The 24,267-nt window shown below is 40.1% G+C and overlaps 1 pseudogene; it reads left to right on the top strand.

Moving 5' to 3' along the window:
- Nucleotides 1-7,889: 7,889 nt before the first annotated feature.
- LOC129668701 (nucleophosmin-like) overlaps nt 7,890-24,267 on the top strand; it is an 18,049-nt pseudogene continuing 1,671 nt past the window's right edge.

Here is a 24,267-nt window from a genome sequence, read left to right as displayed (position 1 = left end):
AAAAAAAAAAAAAAAAAAAAAAAAAAAAAAAAAAAAAGATGGACCACACCTAAGAAATCACACCCAAGACCTTCCTCTTGTTAGAGTAACAATAAAGACTTTCTGGTAAAAGAACGGAATCTCTGGCCTCGGTAGAGACCCAATACTTCAGGTGAAGCAGTCAGTGAACTGGCCAAGAGACCACCCCTACTGAGGGAGGCTCAGTTTAGTCAAACCAAAGAGACAGAAGGAATGAGGTTTTACTTTAATGAGATATGGTATTTTTCCTTCCCAGAATGCAGTACACTTCCTCTGAGCCACTGTCAGGTTCAGCTGGGTCTGCTTGCCTTCTAAGATCTGAATCAGAAAAGTACTTCTCCTTCCTCTCTTTTCTTTCTCTTCCTTTCAGGTGCTTGCCAGACCTGCATATCCTTTTCCCCATCATGTGCTGTTCATCCACTATGTGTCCGATCTCCACCCTAGATTAAATGTCTCCTCCACTCCTCCTCTGCACAACTGCTGGAGTTTGTAGATTTGCTTTCCCTGGGTTGTTTTTTTTTTTATACACTAATGAAATTGCCAAGTTTAGTCCATTCTTATATTTTTTTCCATTAAAGAGACTAAGGACCTCTACATGAGCCAGAGACTCTATTCTCTTACCAGAGGCAGTTTTCCCCTGATTCCCCATGCATCACTCAAACTTCTGCATACACATACAAACACATGTAACCCAGACACAAATGTGCACATACATAATTCAAGTATGTGTAGCGTATGTGTGTCCCTGTTCTTTATGTGCTCTTCTTCCTTGCTCGTAATATAACACAGCAATAAGGCCATCACCACATGTGAACCCCTGGCCCTTGGACTTCCAGAACAGTGAGGAATATTAGTAAACTTGTGTGATTTATAGTTTATACAGCCTGTGCTATTGTTCTGTTATAACCATACATAGGCTAAGGCAGAAAACTGGTACCAAGAAGTGGAGTTGTTGCTATAGCAAACACATGAGAATCTGAAGGCAGCGTAAGAACTTGGCCAAGAGTAGACGCTAGAAGAATTTGGTGATGGAAAAAAAAAAAAGAAAAGAAAAGAAATGTATATTGCTTAGAATGGAGGGTTAAGTACAATTCTCATAAGGACTAAAAAAGACTAGAACTGCCGGAAAATTGTGAAGAATTTTAAAGTTTAAGCGATTAGGGCAAGAATGCTGGGAAAAATATGGATAGAAAGGTGAAATTTTTAGCTCTCAAACAGAGCTGGGGAATAAAGCTCTGCAGAGTAGAGTAAGGGTCGCCTGTTGTAAAGTGGCAAAGATCCTGGCTGAATTATATCTGCAGCCAAAGCATCACGGAAAGCAGAACTGCTTTTAAGTTATTTAAGTATGTGGAGTGAAAGGCCCAGTATCCACACAAGACACCCCAAAATCAAGTTCTTAGCACAAAGGAGATTTATTTGCCCCAGAGGAAAAAAGAGCAAGGAATAAGAGACAAAACAATTTAAAGCCAGATTTGAAGCAAGCTTTAATTAAATACTGGCCAGGAAGATGGACTCTACTCAGGTCCACCTCTGGGTTCCCAGGAAATGGCCACAAGTCCATTTTTCAGGGGCTTAAAAAAGCAAATCCTACAATTCACCACATTTCCCATCAGGTCCAATCAGGGACAAGCATACATCCTGATGTATGTATTTCCTGCCATTACCTCCCACCTCCATCCAATTATGGGGCGCATAAATCCTGATGTGTCTCTAGCTGGTGTCCCTCCCATCTGTGTGATTAAGCACATCTGGTGCAGATGTGTGAAGCAAACAAGACAAAGAGGAGCTTATTCTTAATTGACTTAACTGCAAACAGAACCCTTAACCTACTAGGTATGTTTTTCTTGTTTCAGTCTCCCATTAACTTACAAAGGATATTGTTTTTGCTCCTGTTTTGGTCTCACAGTAACTCAGACCCAGAAAGATACATATGGTATATATTCATTTATATATGGATATTAGCTGTTAAGGCAATGATATCCAAGCTACAGTCTATGGACCCACAGAGGTATGGAGTAAGGACTGGAGGGGGAAAGATAGATCTGCCTAGTAAAGGGGGAAAAAAAGGATAGATAATTATGGGTCAACATGAGACGGTGACTGGATAGAAGGAACATATCTGAATTCTTACAGGCCTTCTATGTTGTGAACTACGATTTCAAGAATGTTTGTGTAAGCAGCATTGGAAGAAGAATCGTGTTTTCTCCAGAGTAATGGGCAAGCTTGCCTCCTACTCAGGACAATAAAGAGAGTCCTTTCAGGTAAAGTCCGTGTGTGTTCACTCGCCTGTACACAATACCGCAGGAGAAGTATCATTTACGCTTTGATGTCACTCTGTAGGACCAGTGCTTGGGAAAGTGGCACAAACGCTGACGCCCTGATTACTGCTGCTGCTCTGAGCAATCAGTTGTGCTTCGTCTTTGACCCTGGAGTCTCATTTCTCCTACCAGAACCCATTAGACTGTGGGAGGCTAATGTGTTGCTTTGCAAGTAGGTTAAGATCTCAGACCCTTTACAGCTCTTGATTTTCTGTACAGGTTTTTTTTTTTTTTTAATAGAGTGCACCATCTTAGCAAAACTTTAAAACTTAGAATAAATGAACAACTATACCAGACAAGGAAAAGCAATAAAATCTAATAAAAAATACATTCTGTAGGACAAAGCTAGAGTTTAGAGGTAAGATAAATGCCACCTTGCAGTGGGGAAGACGTTAAAAAAAAAAACTGGCTGATGAGATTGCAGGCCACAGAAAGCATGGCTTGGGGAGGGAAAGGTAGAGAGTCTTAACGTGTGAGGAATTAACTTTAGTCTTCAGGGGAAGAAGTTGATCTAGAATCTTCTAAAGATAAGTGCCTCTACCTGCTGCCCTGGAATCCTCCATGAGTTCTTGAAAGAACAAACCAGCAGTAAGAGGCTCCTGGGAACATGGCGGGACAGTGCTCTTCCTGGTACACTTTGAGTTCTGTGCAGATAGTACATATTTTAAAAATGAATTTATACAACGAAAACTGCTGAGTGATTTCTAAAGTAAGAGAACGCTTTATTAATGTCTTTATAAAAGACTCACTGAAGACATTGTTTCTTTCAAGAGTGGCTGCAGTTTTACAAGCAAGAACTGTTCCTTTCTCATCTTTCCTCTGGTGGGAGATTCTTGCAAATTAGCTCTTTCATTCCAGGGATGTAAGATACCTTTCTCCTGCTTTCTGATGGAAGAATGAAGTTACCTTGAGTCTGAAAGCCTGCTTTGTGTTCTTTTCAGTGATGTCAATCGCATATGCATATTGTACTATGGAAGAGGAGGCAGAAATATTTCCAGAAGACAGTCAGGACAATTGGCATTCTCTACTCAAGTCTGCTTCAGATAGAATAGTTTAAGAATCTGGGATGTTTTATTAGAAAAGCTTGTTTTTAGCTGTGCCTTGAGGAAGTTGAAGGGCTTTAGTTTAGTCGACCTCAGAGCCATTCCAGGAGGCTTGTTAGGGGCACAAGAGTGTCTCACACTTGAGCTTCTGAAGGGAGAACTCCAAGCGATCTGGTTGCTTTCTGCCACGCCGGCAGCTACTGTGGTATAGGTTTTTCCTGCAGACGTGATGTGACCATCCCATGCCATTGTGGACGAGATAACCTAGTCCCCACAGCCTGAGCAATGACACAATTAACACGGTACACGGATTCCTGGGTCTACCTCAATGGTGGTGGGGTTTTGGCACTCCCAAATGGAAGCAGGAGAGAGAGCCTCTCTTTAGAGTTCACAGCTCCCCTTTCCCCTCCAGCTAAACTCAGTCATGAGAAATGCTAGGTTGTTTAGAGGGTTAGATGAAAACAGGACCCTAAAATGCGTTGGGTGGGACTCTTTGATGACTTGTCTGTTTATGAGCCACTCATACTCCTATAAGTAAGCCAAGTAAACTCTGTATTTCACCAACTTAGACTTGGGTGGACTCAAGACTGTGGAAGGCCTTTCTTGCCAAACCATCTGGTAGCACGGGGCAAAGGATGCAAAAGAATTCTAGAGAACGAAGCTGAGAGGGGATGCACTCACCCTGCCTATCAGCAAGCAGCTCCCTCCCTGAAAACCCTTTCTGTTAGAAGGATCCCCAGGAGCTACTCACTTCTTAACTGCAGAGCTACTGCTTATCTCTGTTGGGGGCGGGGGAGAATTTTCTTCTAACATGTAAACTAAGTGAGACACATTCAAACTATGGCATTCTGATGCCGGTGCTAGACTTCATGTCCTTGTTGCCTGTCCTGAGTCAGGGCAGAATTTGCTGTCTCAGTTCAAAGACAATAGATAAACAAGCTAAGTTTACTGAGTAGTAGTCGCAAGGGCCTACACCAGGAAAGGAAGGGGCTTGAAAACTCTGGAGCAAGTTGGGGTGAACCTGGTTGGTTAATTTGAATAAATATAGGAATTCTCATTGGTTGATGAGTCAGGTGAAAAGATCTACAGAAAAACCTGTGAGGAGGAGGAGGGCCAATGAGTCATCCCCTAGTTCCAACAGGAAGGAGGAGCAAGAAACTAAAAAGATCAAAGTCAGGAAGTTACTTTGCTCAGCCAAGGCCTTCCTGGAATATAGTTCCTAAACTCATCTTCAGTGTTTCTAGCAGAAAACACTGAAGAGCCTGAGCATAACAGACTGAATTTTGTCACTGGCCTCCATCTCATACATGACCTAAAACTTACCCTCACTTCAAAAAAACATGGTTTTTTTCCAACTCTTTAAATTTTTATTTCATTTATTTATTTATTTATTTATTTATTTATTTATTTATTTATTTATTAATTACAATTTATTCACTTTATATCCCCACTGCAGCCCCCTCCCTCATCTCCTCCCAATCCCACCCATCCTCCCTCTTCTCCCCCTATGCCCTTTCTCTAGTCCCCTGATAGGGGAGGACCTCCTCCCCTCCTATCTGACCCTAGCCTATCAGGTCTCATCAAGGCTGGCTGCAACATCTTCTGTGGCCTGGCAAGGCTGCACGCCCCCCTCCCCCAGGGGGAGGTGATCAAAGAGCCAGCCACTGAGTTCATGTCAGAGACAGCCCCTGTACCCCTTGCTAGGAAACACACTTGGAAACTGAGCAGTCTGTGGGCTTCCTCTGAAGAGGGGATCTAGGTCCTCTCTCTGCAAGGTCTTTGATTGAAGTATTGGTCTCTGCAGGCCTCCCTGGACCCAGATTTTTTTTTTGGCTCTGTTGTTCTACTTGTAGAGTTCCTGTCCCTTCTAGGTCTTTCTATCTCCCTCTTCTTCATAAGGTTTCTGGCACTCTACCCAAAGTTTAGCTATGAGTCTCATGTTTATACTTGCAGAAAACTACAACATTTCTGAAAGTGACCACACAGTGTACCAACCCTGAAACTAGCTGACTGGAAAACAGGTCAAAATGACCGTTGTCCTTGAGGCTACTAACACAATTGCATGTTATCATTATGGTACCAAAATAGTTACTCCAGATGGTTAGAGCTTGCCTCTAACCAATCACTACGTAACAAGCTTGCTCTTGCTAAATATAACCCAGTCCTATAACTGCCAAGTCTGGAAGCCCCTTGCTTAAAACCCTATAAAACCTAGCTTTTTTCCAGCTTAGGGCTCCTAGCTTCTGACCATTGTGTCAGTTCATGCTGAGAGTCCAAGTTTAAGCCCAAAATAAAGGCTCTTTGCTTTTGCATATGATTTCTGACTCCTGCTGTGACCCCATTTCGGGGTCTCGCAAACTGGGTACAACAGACATATATATTGACACCCTGTGCTAGAATGCTCAAAGTTTGTGTGGAAATGTTGCTCTCAAGGCCCACACGGAGCCTGTCATTTGACGGACAGCCTGAGACCTCAGGGTCTTTTTTCCATTGTCCTGAAGGCAGTCACCACGGTTTGTCAATATTAATCCTATTTCATTTCCTAAACACCAGTTTCCTCTCCACATGGCCCAGCTGTGGGATTTTCAAATCTTTACAGGCTTATTCTTCTCTTTGCGTTGTAAATTCTATTTTAAAAATACATGCCTTTAATCTCGGCACTCAGAAGGCAGAGGCAGGCAGATCTCTGAAGATTAAGGCCAGCTTCAAAACCCTGTCTTGAAACTGTGCCCCTGTCACAAGTAAGCAGGTAGAAGTGTGTAGTTAGTTTAACAGAAGTTATATTTTGTTATGCTGAGGATCATCACACAAGGTTCTAAATTTCTAACTCGGGTCCTTAGCCTGTCTCTCCAAGGCTCACCTGTGACATATCTTAGCTAAAGGTCAAGTCCAGTCTCTAAGAGAAGTCTCTGATTTGAGGGTCAGGGTCATTAAGGAGCCTCTCCAGTAGAAGGGCAAATCAAGGTGACCTCTCACCAGATATGCAGAGCAGTGCATTGCTCTTGGTCTCTGCTTATATACTGTCCAGTGGGAGACATGGAGTACTAGGACTTTGCTTATCTTAAGTGTGTGATGTCACTGAGTTCTAGTTATCAGGTGCAGCCTTTGGTGTAGTGAGGATGCTGACTAAGCTAATCTTACATGTCTAAAGGTATTTTTACTATGCTCACTACACACACACCAAACATACACGTACACACAAACGAACAAAACTTCACTTTGCTCACGTTAAACCACTGTACTACATGGAACCCATTCCTGACACTTCTTAAATAATCAAAAACCTGAGCATACATAGCCCAGGGACCTAGAGAAAATCCAAATAATACTGGTCTAAAAAAAATTTTTTTTAATGTAGCAATAATATGTCTCCCACAAAGACTGGACAGAAAAAAAAAAAAGCTATATCTCCAGGACTTGGCCAATATTCCTGTTTTTTAGTGTCCCCAAAAGATGTCTTTGCCCCCCAGAGAGGAGAAAATAATTTTAAGACGTGTCACCCCCATTTCCAAGAGGTGGGTTGGATAGTTTTGGGTCATTCAGTGGGTTACGGATGTTTGTTGTTGTTTAGGGGTTTGGTTACAAGTTGTTATTGGTCATAATTAGGGAGGAAATAACTTAAAAGAGGTTGGAATCAGGTATCTCTTTTTCCCCTGTATCTTTCTTTCTCTCATATATTTCTCTTCTATCTTGTGTTAGGGGGGAGAAAGAATGGGAAAAGGGATAATAAAAGTATTTTTAAAGGGGGGGATATAGGATGATAGGAAAATCGTAGATTACTGAACCTACTAGTCTCAAATATTTTACATTGTTTTAGATTATTGTATGTTGATGGATATTTAAGGTTATTTTGTTCAACTCTTATTTTTATAGTTTTTAATAATTATATATTATCACTTATTACCATTTATTCACTTTGCATCCCCACTGTAGCCTCCCTCACCTCCTCCCAACTCCACCCTCCCTCCCTCTTCTCACCCTATACCCCTCCTGATCAGACCTGATAGGCTAAGTTCAGATAGAAGGGTATGAGGACCTCTCCTATCAGTGCTCAACTCTTGTTTAATGTATATGCAACTCATTTAAAAATGTAGTGTAAAGTTCTAGTCTTATGTAAGCTGCTATTGCATTCTGCTCAGGATAATTAGAAATGCAAGTCAGTAGTTAGCCACCTATAAATGACCTTACTTGTAGCTTATTAGATACTAGTTTAGTAAATTACAGAAATAAGCTTTATTGAGTCTCTTGTCTATGTTTTCAAAGTTGAGCAGATAGTACATAACTAGAAGCAAGCAATGTTTGTCCATTTAGATATGCTGAGATAGATAGGTGGTCTTCAAACGCTTCAAACACAGATTTACAGAATAGGGCTTTTAAGATGTTTTAATAACAGGCTTTTCTGACAGAGACATATCTGCTTCTGGCAGCACCCCCAATCTACTTCAAAGAAGCTAGTGGGCCCTGAAGAACCTCTGTGTGGAGTTTGCTTCAAAGCTAGCCACTGGGCAAAATGCCCCTCTTACCTCGACTGCTGAAAGGAAGTGATAAGCAGGACGCTAAAAGTCGACTGCCCAACTTTGCAGAGATAAGGTAGGCCATTCCTTCAATATTCCCTCTTCACAGAAAAACCTGTCAGATACGCTGGGCCTGTAGCCTGAATTTGGATGCCCCAATGGCACAGAGAAATCTTGGTGACTGTCTAGGTAGCCAGCAACCTCTGTCATTTCTATACTTTTGGAAGTTGCTTGCTCTGTACTTCCTGTTTTCTCAGGTAATATTTATCGTTCTCAGGTCTCTGATGGGGTTGAAGACTAGATAGTTATAGTCTTATAGTTTTCCTTGTTAAGGTTAAAGACGTATAAAAGCTTAAGTTGTTTAGGACATAATAAAATGTTTTGGGGTCTAAAAAGGTATTCTTAGGTTAATAAATGCAAGTTATGATAAAGTGATTTAAGTACAGAACTTTGGACTCACTGAGATAAAATAGTGGAATACATTCTCAAAGGTTGCCAAATACATCTGGACTGGACATTGTGAATGTAATTCTTACCTGATAAGTTTTCCTAATTGTTCTTATTGTATATAGTTTATTTACATTATAGAAAAAGCCATTAAGAGGACTAAAAGGGAGAAATGTAGTGAGAATTTTTGTTTCTTTAAAACCCCAGTTATGTTACATGAATATGTTTTTGTTTTACTCTCAGAATTAAGAGCTGAATATGGAGCTGCTTCAGACTGTCCACAGCAGCTATCGATGTGTCTCATGCTCTGGCGGCGGCATGACTTGTGCCAGCTACAGGTACTTTAATTCTGGAAACTCTTGAGAGGATATAAGTGGGTAATCTTCTAGAAGGTCTATGGCAACTGCTGCTCCTCCTGTTACTGCCCCCACTTCCGCTGGTTCAGCCTGCTGCTGTGTTTGCTATTGCTGGTTTACAGGTTTGCTAAACTGCTAGATATCCTGCCAACAAAAATTGGACTTGCCCCAAGGAACTACATCCTTATTTAGCAGGGAGTAGCCTATAGCGGTCTATGGTCCCTTTCACCTTTAACCTTCTCTCTTTCCCACCTATCATTGAGGGATTAGAAGGGATTAGGATGAATAACGGTTGGAAAGCAGGTAGAGGTATAAGAACCCAATAAAATAGATTAAAAAAAAAAAACAAACATGCCTACATATGACTACTAGTGTCATTCTGCTATACTTATAGACAGGGACTTGTTCAGCCAACATCAGTGAAGCTTTCTCTTGCAGCAAATAGGAACAAATACAGAGACCATAGCCAGACTTATGCAAAGAATGAGAGACTTTGAAATGCTTATGCAAAGAATGAGAAACCTTGAAATGCTCAGCCCTAAATACAATGTATTCATCAACTTCCTCCTTTCAGAGATCAGGAAATCCCTTAGAAGAGAAAATAAGGAGCACAAGAGCCAGAAGAGATGGAGGACACCAACAAGGCCCTCTAAATCAATGGCAGTGCACAAGTGAACTGACAGAGACTGTGGCCCCATGGTCTCCATGGATCTGCACGAAATTGGGGTCCATTTCGTGGAGAAGTAGATATATGCCCCATCACTAATCAAGAAGCTATTTACAACTGATAATCACTGGTAAGTGATAACTGAGTTTCCTCCAGAGAGTCTCGCTGGGGAAGCAAACTACTCTTAAGGGTAGGCCACATGATCAGAAGTAAAGGGCCAACAGAAAAGGAACTCAATAGCTTCTATGGAGGTTTCTTGTCTCAAAATGTCATGCCAAGGCTTTCCTGTTTTTTATCTTATTTTTTAATTTTCATTATACATACATATATATATATATATATATATTACAGGCACTATAAAAACTCTATCCATGTATACATATGTGTGTATGTATGCACTTCTTCTCTCTTTCTACCCTGCAAGCGTATGATAGCCTCCAGTTTAGTGTTTTTGTAGTATTTCTAAGTGTTCAAATGCATAGGTCTCTGTTTCTTGTGCCTTCTCTTCAGCTCTTTTCCTTCTGTGTTTGTTCTGTTCTATTCCAATATGTTAGTTTTTGTTATATTTATTATTATCCCTTAGAAGGCTTTTGGTTTTGTAATGAGGAGGCAGAAAGGGGATGGGTCCAGATGGGAGGGAAGGGGTAGGAACCAGGAGAAGTAGAGAGAGGAAAACATAATCAAGATATATTATGTAAGAAAAAATATATTTACAAAAAAAATTCAGAAATGGGAGATATCTATGCAGTTCTCCAAGCATGCAGAACTTACAGTGTACTAAATTCTGATAAGATTTCCAAACTCTTCCTGCAATCAGCTTTATTCGGGTACCTACTTTATTCCAAAGATTATAACAGTTACCTACACACTAAAGGAAATAGTGTATGAGGATGAATTTCTATGTCATGGAAAGATAAGCATTAGCTATTTTGCCTACTACAATAGTTGAGCCATGTGCTGGATAGTTTTATGTCAACTTCACACAAACTAGAGTCATCTGAGAGAAGGGAGCCTCAACTGAGAAAATGCCTTCATACAATTGGGCTGTAGGCAGTAGGACATTTTCTTAATTAGTAATCGATGGGGGGAGGGCCCAGTCCATTATAGGTGGGGCCATCCCTGGACTGGATGACTTGGCTTCTATAAGAAAGCAGGCTGAGTAAGTCATGGGGAGTAATCCAGTAAAGCAACACCCTCCATGGCCTCTGCATCAGCTCCTGCCTCCAGGTCCTGCCCTGTTTGAATTTCTGTCCTCCAATGATGTGTAAGCCAAATAAATCCTTTCTTCCTCAGTTTGTTTTTGGTCATGATGTTTCACCACAGCAACAGAAACAATAACTAAGACATTGTTAATTTTGCCACCAGTAGACGCTGTGTCATTTTCCAATAATTGGAATATTCCCATATCATTCATATTCTAATGACTGTATTAACCTTTTACTGGCATAACTGTGTTAGTGAAGAGTCAGTACACTAAAGCTTCAGGCTCTGGTTTACTTCACACAAAACAGACTAATTCTCTGCCTATGCCCAGCTTCCTGGGGCTCTCTTTTCATAACAGGAAAAAGGAGAAACTGTACGACTGAAATTCAGAAATGTAAAAAACTCAGTTATGAAATTAACTAATGCTCAGTGATAATAAGAATGATAAACTAAAGATTTCTCCATTTGACCGCTTTCTGACTTAAAGTAAAAAGGTTTTGCTTATGCAGATTTTGATGAGTTATGTTGTGTAATAAATTACTGGCAGCTAAATATATTTTACCACTGTGCAATAAAATTTTCAGGACGAAGAAAACAACTACCCTGCAAATTCATATATAATGCATAAACACTTTATATAATACTGACTTTTTAGAAGTACTTTAGGCAAGAGGGTATAAATTTTTAATTCTCATTGTTTATTTTCTTCTGTTTTGCACCTTTTGAAATATGTATTAACTGTACATGTCTAAAGAAGACTGCTTGAGGTGTTTAATATGCAGATACATTCATAAAGCCGCTCCACAACCAAGATGGCGGATGCTAACCCCAAAAGCTTTCAAGTACTTACCGTGACTGTTTTCTCCTCCCAACCACTCCCAATGCTTTGCATCATGTCAACACACACTTTCATTTTATAAAATTATGACTAAGTGGACTATACAGTATGTACAATTTCTAATTTTACGTCTTTCAGGAGCACACATTTCTATATGTATTTATGCTGATACCAGAATCAATAACTCATTACTATTTGGGCTGAGTAGTATTCCCCTGCATACATATTCCACAGCTTATTTGTCTTTTAGTTGCTTGGGTTTTGGTGCACAAGCCACAGCCCCAGGAGTCCCCACAGACTATGCTCGGCCACCCATCCACAATATGCCAATTAAAGTGAGCACAGTGGTGAAAGGCAGAGAAAAATAGATTTAATGAACATGGCCATGTGAAGAACAGATTAAAGAGTTCGGTGATGCCAAGTCCTTCTTTGGGGTGTTAACATAAGCTTTGCATTTAAATAGAGGCAGATATTGGGATACAGGGCAACAGGAATGCAGAGTTAAGCAATCATGCTCAAAATGTGATCTTGTTACCTGAGTTTTATCATAAAATCCTGGGCTCCAGTAGCCAGAAGAAGAAGCTAAGCTCAGCCAGAGGTCCCTGTAGACTAATTAAAGGGATGAATATGAGTGAAAAAGAAAAAAGAAAAAAACAGAGAACAGAGATTTATTCAGGATGGTTAGCTATTGAAGAAGAACAAAGAAAGGAGTCCAGCGACCATGAGTCTATCTTTGGGATATGGACATGGGTTAAGCTTAAACAAGGACAATTGTATTTATAACTAAGCAGCTCCATCAGGATGTAATCTTACCCATCCCTGAGCCACCCCTGCCTCAGATCAAGTCTTGCAAAATAATCGTGCAAAGTGGTCTGTAAATTCTTAAGCTGGTCATCACTGTCATCAGGACAGAGGATCATTCTGATTTCTAGGGGATCATTACCTCTGATCCACAGTTCAGCCACATCTTCAAGGATAATCGTCTTCATCTGCGGAGGAAAGTATGTCTTGAAAGGTTTTGTTCTGAAAGGGTTAGACTAACTTTGTAACCTGTATGTCTTCTAAAGCCTATAGTTTTGAGTTTTAGGTTCAGGTTAAGCTAAAGCCTCTTAGTACCTTTCCAGAGAATGGAGAAATGTGACCCTATCTGTGAGGACAGACAGAATAAAAGCGAGCAAGCAATGACCTTCACTCAGCAAAAAGAAGGACCAGACCCTTGTCTTCGAGATAATGTTTCTTAGCAACCAACCCAGATGGCCCCAATTCTTCTTCTGAGTAGCTCCTGACCTCCAGCCAAAAGTCCGAAGCCCCAATCTTCAAGGATGAGCTAACCACCCCCACCTTCAATTGCAGCTGCATCCACAGTTGGCAGGACTGGCCAAGCTTGAGCACCTAAGACTAACCAATTATCTTACTTTATAGCTTCCTCATCCAATCCTAAATTGCCAAAACTGCAACTTCAAATTTCCCACAATTTTTCTTTTAAAAACCTAAGGCCTTTTTCTCCCAGTGCCACTCTTTGCTGACCAGCAGGGGTGACCCCATTGCGCATTGGTTAAATTAAACCTCTTGCTTTTGCAAGAGTCATGGTCTGTGGGAGTTTCTGGGAAGGGCACGATCTTGAACTCCTGAGCTGTGAGACCCCAGGTCTTACAGTTCTCCCTGGAATTCAAGGTAATTCAGGAAGAAAGGTGAGGAGAGACGATGTTAGATCTGGATAGCAAATAGAGTATGTTGAAGGGTTCACTTCTTAAGAAGTGAGTGTGTGAAAAATTAGTTTCAGTAACAACCAAAAAATAAACATAGAAAGAAAAGTTGACTGAGAGGACAAACTCCATGACGGACGTCTCGGTTGGGAAACCTCTCATAGTGTGTGCATTTGCAACTGCAGAGGGTTAAAACCATGGTGTAAGACAAGGAAGACCTCAGAAAATTTACAATGCCTTTAGGAACACACTACTGGGAGAAGAGGGAAACAGAGACAGAAGGACAGAGACAGAGAGAGACAGACACAGAGAAAGGGGGAGCAGGCAAAGAGACAACCTGGGCACAGAAGCTACAGTGGCACAGGGAGAGGGTGCTGAAAAGTCCCCTTTTCTCTACACTGGGATATCTAGGACACCAACAAGAAACCATCTCACAAAAGAGCCCTGCTGACTCAGCAGTTGAGTGGTGCTCTAGGGACCGCTATGAGCTTTGACCTGTGTGGTGATTTGAATGAGAATGACCCCCATAATTTTTTAGATTTCAATGCTTGGCCACCATGGAGCAGCACTATTTGAAAGGCTTAGGAGGTATGACCTTGATGGAGGAAGTGTATCACTGGGGTAGGCTTTGAAGTTTCAAGAGTCCCAAACCACACCCAATGGCTCTCTCTTCCCGCTGCCAGTGGATCTAGCTGTAGAACCCTCAACTACTTCACCAGCACCGTGTCTGCCTCCGTGCCGCAATACTTCCCATTACGATAACGGACTAAACCTCTGAAACTGTAAGCAAGCCCCAATTTAATGCTTTCTGTTGTTGGAAAGAAATGGGTGTCAGGCTAAATATTGTTTATTATTAGCCCTATGATTATGATGGTGATATTATTTAACCCACTTTCACAATCAATAAGACACAAACACCTGTTAGATTTTTAAATTGCCTTATAACACCTTGGGCTGGGCGGATATTTCCACCTACACTATCTCAATAACCTCCTAGCCCAAATCCCATGCCATCTGCCTTAACCATTCCTATCCGGGCTACCTTCCATCTATAATCTTATAAATACTTGCTTATATTTTTCATCTTAGTGTTTCTTTTTACACCATTCTTGGAGTCCTTTCTCCTGGCCCACGTGGTTCTTTCTCCACGCTAAATTATCACAGCGTCCTCCTTCCTCCTTTCTTCCTGTCTGTCTCCTTCCCATGATTCCCCTGTCCTGAAAGCCCAGGAACCTTAGCCACACCTACCTCCTTCTGCCCTTCCCACCTACCGGCCTTTTTTTATTGACCAATCAGGAATAATGTCTTAGGCAGGTTTATACAACAAGGATTGGGAAGTAGCCAGATTTTGAGGGCCAGTAAGTAGCATCAAAATGCAAGCATCAGACCACCACCAACAGCTTTCATTTATAAGAATTGCCACGACCGACCGTGGTGTCTCTTCACAGGAATAGAATACAGACTAAGACAGCCTGCCCCTGTGCTTTAATTCTATGGAGTGTGCACAGAGCGCAAGGAACACTTTTACCACACCCTTTACCCATACCTACCTCTTTAAGAGCCTGTAAGAGCCCACGCAGAGAGGACAGCAGCGCCCATTCCACAGACTGTTCTTCCCTCGATTGGTTATTTGCACTGCTGTGCAGAAATCCTTATTTAAATGCAAGCTTATTTAGAACTGGGCTTTTATGGCTGTATTCAAAAACCTTTGTCCAAATAAAGGCTCTAATTGTTTTGTGTTTCTTCTACTAGTTTCATAGTTTAGAATCTTACACTTGAGTGTTTGATCAATTTTGATTGGGGTTTTATGTACTTAGAGATATAACGGTCTGGTTTCTTTATTCTCCACATACAATTTATTACCCATTTTTCCCAGCATCCATTATTGAAAACACTTTTCATTCTCTAGTATATATAGTTTCTGCCTTTGTGGAAAATTGGTGAGCTCTATATATGAGGATTTGTTTCTCAATTTATTCCACTTTTCTATGTGTGTTGTATACCAGTACTTGTTGCCATAACTTCATAGTATATTTTGAATCAGGTATCATAATGTCTCCAAATTTGTTCTTTTTGTTCAATATTGTTTTGACTAATTGGAGTCTTCTGTGTCTCCGTGTAAGTTTCATTACCTTTTTTTTTCAGTTATGTAAACAAGTCACCGATATTTTTTTATAGGAATTGTACTGATTCTATACATGGTTAACATTAATCCTATCCATGAGCATAGGCTGTCTTTTTATTTTGTCTTATTCCTTTTTCTTGAAAATAATGTTTTTATAATTTTTCATGGTAGATGTTATTCACATCCCTAATTCAATTTGTTAGAAAAATTTGTACCTTCTTTCCTCATTTCTGAACTGTTTTCTTGGTAATTTTATTCCTGATGCATAGAAGGCTACTGATTTTTGTAGGTTTGTTTTTGTATCCTGCAACGAATTCTGAATTTGTCTGTTTGAGTACTTCTTATATCCTTTTGCTTCTGTCTATATGAAATCCTGTCATCTGCAAATGGAAGATATGACTCCTGTCTTCCTAGTTCAATGGCCTTTACTTCTCCTGGCTCTGGAGATGACCCAAGGGGTATATTGAAAAGGGCTGATGAAATGAGAGCACTCTCTTCTTTGTGGCTGATATCCTCCACTGGGTGTTGATGTGCAGTCTTTACAAAACTTTCTAAGTTTCTTTCCTCCAAAGATTTTATTTTATTGAATTCTTTTCAATATCCATTGAGATGATAATGTGGCTATTATGGCTTTCACTCTTTTGACGTGAAGCTTTGTGTTTATAATTTATGTAGGCTGAACTATCTTTACATCCTGGGGTAAATTATTCTTGGCCATGATGTGTTATCTTTCTGATGTATTATTGGATTTATTTTATAAATATTTTGTTGAGAAACTTTGCATTTATACATATCAGGGATATTGACCTGTGCTTTTTTTCTGTTGGATGTTGAATAAATATGTCCTCATAGAATGAGTTTAGGATAATTCACTCTTTCTTTTCTTTAAAATAATTTTAAAAGAATTAACATTAATTAGTTTTTCTTTAATCTTGGAAGAAAAGTTCTTTACTGGTTCAGTTTGGTAGCTTGCTGTTGGTACACATGTTCTTTTTTTTTTTTTTTTTCCAAGTAGTAGTTTACAGTAGTTCCAAGTGATTCTTAGTATTTTTGTTTTATCAGCTGTAATTTCCTCCTTTTATCTCTGATTTTTTTTTCTTTTGCTACAGGTCTCAGTATCCAGTCCCGGCTTTCTAAAAATTGATATTTTAAAAAAGGAAAACACCTATTTTAAAGAAGGAATGCTGGGACATATCTCTGCATTGGGTATTACTCTCTCTGAACTCGGGTCTTTCTGCGGCTGCAGCTCTGATGAAGTACAACAGGCTCACCCTTTACCTGTGTGATCTGCAGAGCTCCTCCCCAGCCCGGCCCAGCAGCTGCTCTCTGCAGCCCACCAACAGTGGCCCATGTAGCTCATCCCGGCAATAAAAGCGAAGCGCCTCCTCTGGTCAATATCTCTCGGTGAGCATCTCAGTTCCGGGCTACTCTCCCACTCCTCTACTTCCGTAGCCACAGCCTGCTCTTTTCCAGACTCACTAAATCAAGTCAAGGTGTGCTGTTCTCCCGAGTGTATGGGAGTCACCGTCACCTTGCTGGGTGCATTGGAGTTTGACAGGTAGTGGGTGGCTCAGGGTGCTTACCAGTGTCTGAGAATCACACAGAGGTTATGTTGGCAGGTACAGCAAGGGCGCTTACCAGTGCCAAGAGCTTGAGGCAACGTCGCTGGGCCTCTTGGGGCTGTCTTGCTAAGGGAGTACACTGGCTGCTTCCTGACGGTAGGAGTGGCAAAGCGGGACTGTTCATCTATCTCTTGGGAACTCATTGGACCAAGCATCTAAAAATGGACAGCTCTACAATCTCACGTGGCCACAGGAGAACGGGAGAGCTGTCTGCTCGCTTTCTGAACAGCACAGTGGCCAACGCACCCAGAAAAGGCTGCTCTGCTACTTCTCTGGACCTTTGTGTTCCAAGCTACTAAAGATGCATGGGGAGCTTTTGGGGTGTCTCTTGGAGCTGAGCATAAATAGGCAAACCATCTGACTGATTCGCAATTACCAGGAGAGCGCAGCACTGCCCAGCTGTTTTCCGGAGTCCTTAAATGCACACACACACACACACACACACACCATCTCCCCCGTGACTGCTTCCTAAGGCTAGGTCAGCAGACCTGCTTTGTTGCTGTGCAGAAACATAAAAGACCCATTATTGGTTTTGAATGTATCCCCTAAAACACCATATTTGACTTGTCTTGGTTTGCTCTGCTCTCCATTTGATGTCACGATAGCAGAAAGACCTTTGCACTGTGGTGCACGGAAGTAGGGACTACTCCTTGTGCTGCCTGAGTTGCATCTGCTGCTCTGCCTGATTGCATTGCTGGACAGACATCTGAGATGCCAGCCGGCAGACCCTCTGTGAGCAGCTCTCTCCCACTGGAGCACAGCAGCCTCCGACTGCTTCCTCCTCTGCCTGGGTTCCCCTCTCAGGTACTGACTCCCACTAACCCTGTGCCAGCCAAGCCTGAGACGTCGGAAAGTTCATTTTATCTGTTCCTTGTTCCCAGAAATATTTGATGTCATAAAAACAGTGTTCCAAAGATTTTTGTCTGATTAGCTGGTTGCTTAAGATAAATGTTGTCTCTACCAGCTGATACCTAACAAAAATGGAAGTTGATTATAATTTTAATGCTTACATAAAATTGAGTGTTAATTTAAGCTTATCATCACTCATTATCTTCCTATAACTTATGTAAGATTGTTTGTAAGTTTCATGAGCCACATTAATAAAAGATGCCCTTAAGACAGTTTTTTTAATTGTAAAATACATATAATTTTTAAAATGGCTATTAAATGTCAAACTTTTCATTGAGTATTCCTGAGAATTAAAAAGCTATTAAAATTAGAATTACTATGAAATTATACTTTAATTTTTTTAAAAAATAAAAAATTTTAAATTAGTGTTAGCTGTAAGGATATATAAAATATGCCTTACCCAGTTGTTATAATTAGGAAATACTCAAATTTACTTAAGCATTTTAAATATGAGTTTGCCATCAAATTTGATAAGTAGACCTTATTCAGAACAACTTGGATTTCAGAAATGAATTTAAATTTTTAACTGCCTTAAAAACCAGAACGGTAATTTTAGGATTATATGTCTAAAGCCCTTAAATATATGCAGTAAATAAATTCAAAGTGTGCAGGTCTTTTAAGAACCATTAGATAATTACTTTAAAAACCTCTAATGACTTCTTTCAGACTTTGATTAGAATGCCAATTTTCCAAATGACATATTCGCTATAATTTTGTCCTCCTCTATTTTAAAACTATTTCCACTTGTGATGAGATTGCTTTCCAGCAATTAAGCTAAAAATCTGTCTTAAATATGCAACACTAGAACCTAAATTACATGAACAATAACACTTCACCCATGAGATTATATGAAAATATTTTTAGAATTTAATAGAGTAACCATACTTGTATTAGCTGAGACAATAGTAATGCTCCTGAGAAGAGAATTCCATTAAAACCCTGAGGCTGGCAAGGGGGCTCCGTGGAGTAAGCACTTGTCATGTAGCTGTAAGGACCTGAACTTTAATGGCATTCTAAACCCACATAAGCTGCACACAGCAGAACACACCATAGAGCTCCCTGGGAAGCGGAGGCGGGAGCATCCCATAAGCCTGGCATATGCTGTGGCAAACAATAAGGGACCCTTTCTAAAGCAAGATGACAAAGACCAATACCCAAAGCTCCGATCCTGTGGCCTGTACACGGCCACACTCACATGAGCATACACACATACACACAGAGCATACACACGCACACACACAAAGTACTGTAAAACTTTCACATCTAAGTTGTGGCAAAGTCACTCAAACTGTACACTCATGAGACAATATTAACATTTATTCTGATGACAAACCAATAATTCCTCATATTCTTATTTGCCAAGGAGTATTTTTTCATACAATGTAACTATGCTCATGTTAAATACCCTTGAAACCAAGTAAAAACATGCATACCTTCTCCCTCCATGTTGACAATCTAGTTGACAATCTAGTTGTAAAAGAAGACAGAGAAACATAAAATAATTAAATAACAGGATAGATATAATAAGCTATTTATAACTTAGTATGAAAGAACACCATTTGTTAAAATCTATTATGCCAAGGAATTCTACACATGTCTAATCCTATCAAAAATTATTTAGAATGGGAAAATTACAGTTCTTTGGTTGCGAGTGACTTTTTCATTGTTCCCTCTCCTCTTCTCTCTCTCTCTCTCTCTCTCTCTCTCTTGCCTTTCCCTTTCTATCTATCAGAATAGATTCACTTTCTCTCAGTGGTGAAACAAACCTGTAGCTCCAATGGGATGAAACTTCTGTGTTTATGCTCATAATAGGAGAAGAAAAATGAATGTTTTCTCTTTGCTCACTATTTTTTTTAATCTGGTCAGGAACGGTGGAACATACTTGCAATGCCAACACTCAGGAGGCTGAAGAAGGAAGATCACCAACTGGAGACCAACTTATATTACATGGGAAGACACTAGAGACAAACACTAAACCCTCTAACTTAATTCATCGTGATAAGCCTCAGCACCAGTGTCAACATTGGAGAGGGGGCGTGGTTACCAGTATAACAAACACCATTTGCTCCAGTAGAGGGACTTTTTAACAAGGAGAAGGGATAGCTGGGTAAGGCCACTGAAAATGCACTTATAATTAATGATACTTTCATAATTTGCGGAAAAACAAGTCATTTTTTCAAGTTATGGATCTGGAAGAGCTAACATGTATGTTGGTGAGCTTTCTGTCATTGTGACAAGGTACTTAAATAAGAGCAAGAAATTTTCATGTAGCCTCATGGTTTTGGAGGTCTCTGTGGGTGTCTGAGCCATGTCTAGGCCTGAGGTGGCTGTTTCTTCAAGGTTTGGTGTAGAGGAACATGTTCAACTTTTGCTAGCAGAGAAACCAAGAGCTGGCGAGCACCTTCAAAGCCTCTCTCAGTGTCACGCGTTTTATGAGGCATGTTTTCATTACATGTTAATTATTTCTCAACCAAGCTGTTGCTTTTCTTAAAAGACAACGTCAAGAGATTCTGGTTGTTTTAGTCATTATAAAATTCTCCCGTCGACATTTTTCCTCTTTCTTTTATTACTGCTGTGTTTCATTAGAAATCAGCAAGTAGTGGCTCTAATTCTACAAGCATGTCTGCCCCTACCAGCTGTATTTCCTCTATAAAGAACTTCCTCTCTCAACTATTTGAGTACAGCAGTGTCCGATGTCCACAGAATGAACCTGAATCTTCTCTTCAGGTTTTCAGGACACTGGCTGGCTCTGTGGCAACCTCCTGGTGAATTGAAGGAATGGGAAACAATTCTTGTGCTGTCTCCCTGACGATGTACTGTTTTTCAGTACAGTTCAGTCTTTCAATGCTTAAACACCACATCCACTAGGAACTCCTTTACCATTGGCTGTGCATTCTTTGCAACTCCATTAAACACTTTTCTATTGTTGCTTTCTTGAGATTCATCACCCATAATGTAAGTCACATGAACTATGTACGACAATCATTTATAGTCATGAAGTTCTGTGATCATCACCACAACGAAGCTTAGAGCATTTTCCTTACTGCTCCCCACAAAAACTCTTTGTTCACCAAAACATTTTCACTATTTCTCCCAGTTCCCACCATCTCCTGCCTTAGGCACTCAATAATCTGCTTCTTGGTAGCCTGTAATAGGCATCATATATAGAAAGCCTCAAGCAATGTATAAACATCTGGGTTTTCTATCTTCGTTTTGCATATTTTCATAGTTCATCTTCATTGAAGCCTCTGTTGATAATGTATTTTATTACTTTCAATGACCGAATATTTATTTTGTGAGGGTGCCATATTTCATTCATTTCCTCTGTTGATGGACACTTAGACTGATTCCATTTTGGAGCTATTATGATTAAGGCTGTTATGAATATTTTTGTACAAGTATTCCTGAAGATTTGTTCTGGTGTACAAATGTTTTGTACATGTTTTGGTGTACATGTTTTGGTGTACAACTGGGAAGAGAATTGCTGGTCTTATTTTCATTTTATTTAATCCTTTTCAGAACTGCCAAACTGTTTTTCCAAGGAGGCTGCACTGTTTTACATTCTCTCTGTATGCCTATAGGAACTGAGATTGCCATTTCTTTTTCAATCATATTTCATTTAAAGTGATATGTCATTGTAATGCTTATGCACATAGTTCTGAGGGAAAGTGAGGTTGGACATCTCTGTTTTCATATCTCCTGTAAGGAGTCATCTATCCAGATGTCTTCCTGTTTTGAAGGCAAACTGTCTCCTCATTGTGGCTTTATGAAAGTTTGTGGTATATTTTGGATACAAGCTCTTCTCAGATATAAACTTTGTAAATGTTCTTTTATTCTTTTTTTTTTATTTGCTTGAGTGTGTCTTTTGGAATACACAAGTCTTTAATTTTGATAAAATCTAAATAATCAGTTTGTTGTCATGTAAGGTTTGGGCTTCATACCTGAGAAATCACTACCTTATCCTAGGTCACATAGATCTTCTACGAGTTTTACATATTACATCATACATTTATATCTAGGTCTATTACAAGTTAATTTTTGAATGGTCTCCTTTTTCTCACTTCTTTAAATATTGTTTCTCTTTGTCTTAGTTTTTCAGCCTCTTTGTATGAAGTTCCTGGGTATGAAATTCTTTGTATGTATCTTTCTTACAGCCTGTTAGTGGTATATATATATATGTATATGTATCACTTTGGAGGAATAGTCAGTTGTTTAGTTCACAACTACATGTAACTTCAGTTCCAGAGAGTTACAGCCCTCTTCTAGGCTCCATAGAAACCAATCAAGCACGTAGTACACAGGCATATACAGTTACAAAATAATAAACAAATGATACAAATTTATTATCTCAGAGCTTCTGTGAATCAGAAATTGGAACCCAGGTGGGCAAAGTCCTTGCTTGGCATCTCACTGGGGTAAAACCAAGCTCTCAACCAAGTCTGTAAACTCGGCCAGGTCTTTGGGTTACTGTCAGTTTGGTTCCCTATAGTTATAAAGTGAAGTCAACTGGCTCACTCTTAGAGGATCTTCCTGTTCAGGTCTCCATTACAGCTCTCTATCTTGTGTTACAGGGGATATTCTAGAACTCTGTTTCTCTAAAGTCATTAAGAGACTCTCCGTAGGGCTCACTCATCAGGCCTCATGTGCCTAGCATTCTCTACATTTTCATTAATTTAAAGACAATTGATCAGAGATTTGATTACAGCTAAATACTCATTGACCTTTACTGTGTGTTATGAACCTAATTCTGAGAGGGATGCCCTATGGAATGATCCATTGGCATATGCTATAGTCTATTAGCTATGATCCTAACTGTCCTGTCTGTTGTTAGGCCTTCTGCATCAATAGGCCTCTTCCTCAGCCTTCCTGGAAACTCCAGGCACATTTCACACTCTTTCAATAAAATCCTTTTTTGTTTCTTTGAAAAGCCTAATCATTTTATCGACCCAGACTGATACATCTTCATTTTTCTCTAGTAGAAATTAATGACAACTTCCTGAAACACTTTCATATAAATCAAAATTATTACAATGAAATGTAAATTACTTTGATGACTACTCAGAAATGAGAATTCTCAAGTTATTTGGCAAGAAAAAGAAGTTTGAATTACAATGATCTTTGACAGAACACACTGTCGGCTTTAATGCCCAATTTATTTCTACTTCTTGTTTCTAATAAGTACTTAATCACAAAGCCATGCATTATTATAACCTCGACGACCTAACTGTTTCCGTCCTCCTCATGCATAATTCTATTGCACCTAATTTCACATCCCACAGAAAGTCAAAGTTGTTCCTCTGGATTTCTGCTAATTCTTCAGCTGCTGGATCTGCTTGGCCTCCCTCCACCTCGACGTTCAGAGGCCCTTGCATTCTGCTCCATCCACCCAGCACTGGCTCTCTTTATACTCATTGCATTATGCCAAGGTTCTGTAGGCCTAATAGACCTCATCTACTCTCTGGCCATGGTTCTGTGTGGGAGCATGAGCGGCAGGATGTCACATGAAATGATGCTCCGTTGTGTTGTGTTTCATTTTGTTGTATTTGCAGGAGGGAAGGCATGTGGGTGCCTTGGTTTGGTTGTGTTTGGTGCTCAGGGACAGGTACACGAATCCCAGCTAAGCATCTGCTCAACCACTAAACTACGCACTTACTTCTCACAATGTCCTTGAAGGTCAAAGGTCGACCGTTTTGTTGACTCTCACTTTCCTCTTTCTACTAAATAAAGAAGTCATGTTCGTTATGTGAAGCTTTGGCCATGGTCCTCACAATCAAATCATCTCCTTTTGAACCCAGTAGTAAGCCGCTGAGCCTTATTTCTGTTGCTCCTGCAGCATTTCTTTGTGCTGATGCTCCCGCTGCCTTGAAAAGAGGTAGAATTAGAAAGGCAGCTGCAAGAACTGATGCAGGGTTTGTGGTTTTGCTCTTTGAGGGTTTGGAGTTTTTTTTTTATCTTTTAATTTCTGCATTAGATCTAAAATCTTTCTTGTACCAAAACAGACAGGCTTTGAAGGCCATAGGATGTCAAACTTAAGAAAACAGAAGGAAAGGCAGGCGTTCCACCATTCAATATCTAACGAAAGGACTAAATGATATAATGAATGTTACCTGTGAAGGAAGATGCAGAGAGTAGCTAGACCTTACAGGATGTAGGAAGAAGACAGAAACCTTGTGAATGAGGTGGACACACATTGTTCACCTGGACACACAGTCCAGGAATCACAATGAGGAATCACAATGAGGAGAAGCTAAGTCTCCAAAGCTCATCCCACAGGGAGCCCATCTGTCCATGGCCATTCCAGTGAGAGCCACAAGACATTCTCACTACACTGAGGGCCTGTGTCAGTTCCTTCTCCTTGCTGAAGGAATGGAAGCTTGTCATTCGAGGTCAGCAAGAAAGTTAAGGAGAATATTCCATTCAAAATGTACCTACAGATACTGCCTTTTTCTTTTACATTTATTTATTTATTTATTTATTTATTTATTTATTTATTTATTTATT

This window comes from Psammomys obesus, unplaced genomic scaffold (assembly GCF_907164565.1).
Source record: "Psammomys obesus unplaced genomic scaffold, mPsaObe1.curated_primary_1811, whole genome shotgun sequence".
Classification (NCBI taxonomy): domain Eukaryota; kingdom Metazoa; phylum Chordata; class Mammalia; order Rodentia; family Muridae; genus Psammomys; species Psammomys obesus.
Note: the sequence above shows the minus strand (reverse complement) of the source record. Positions and strands in the feature narration are given on the sequence as shown.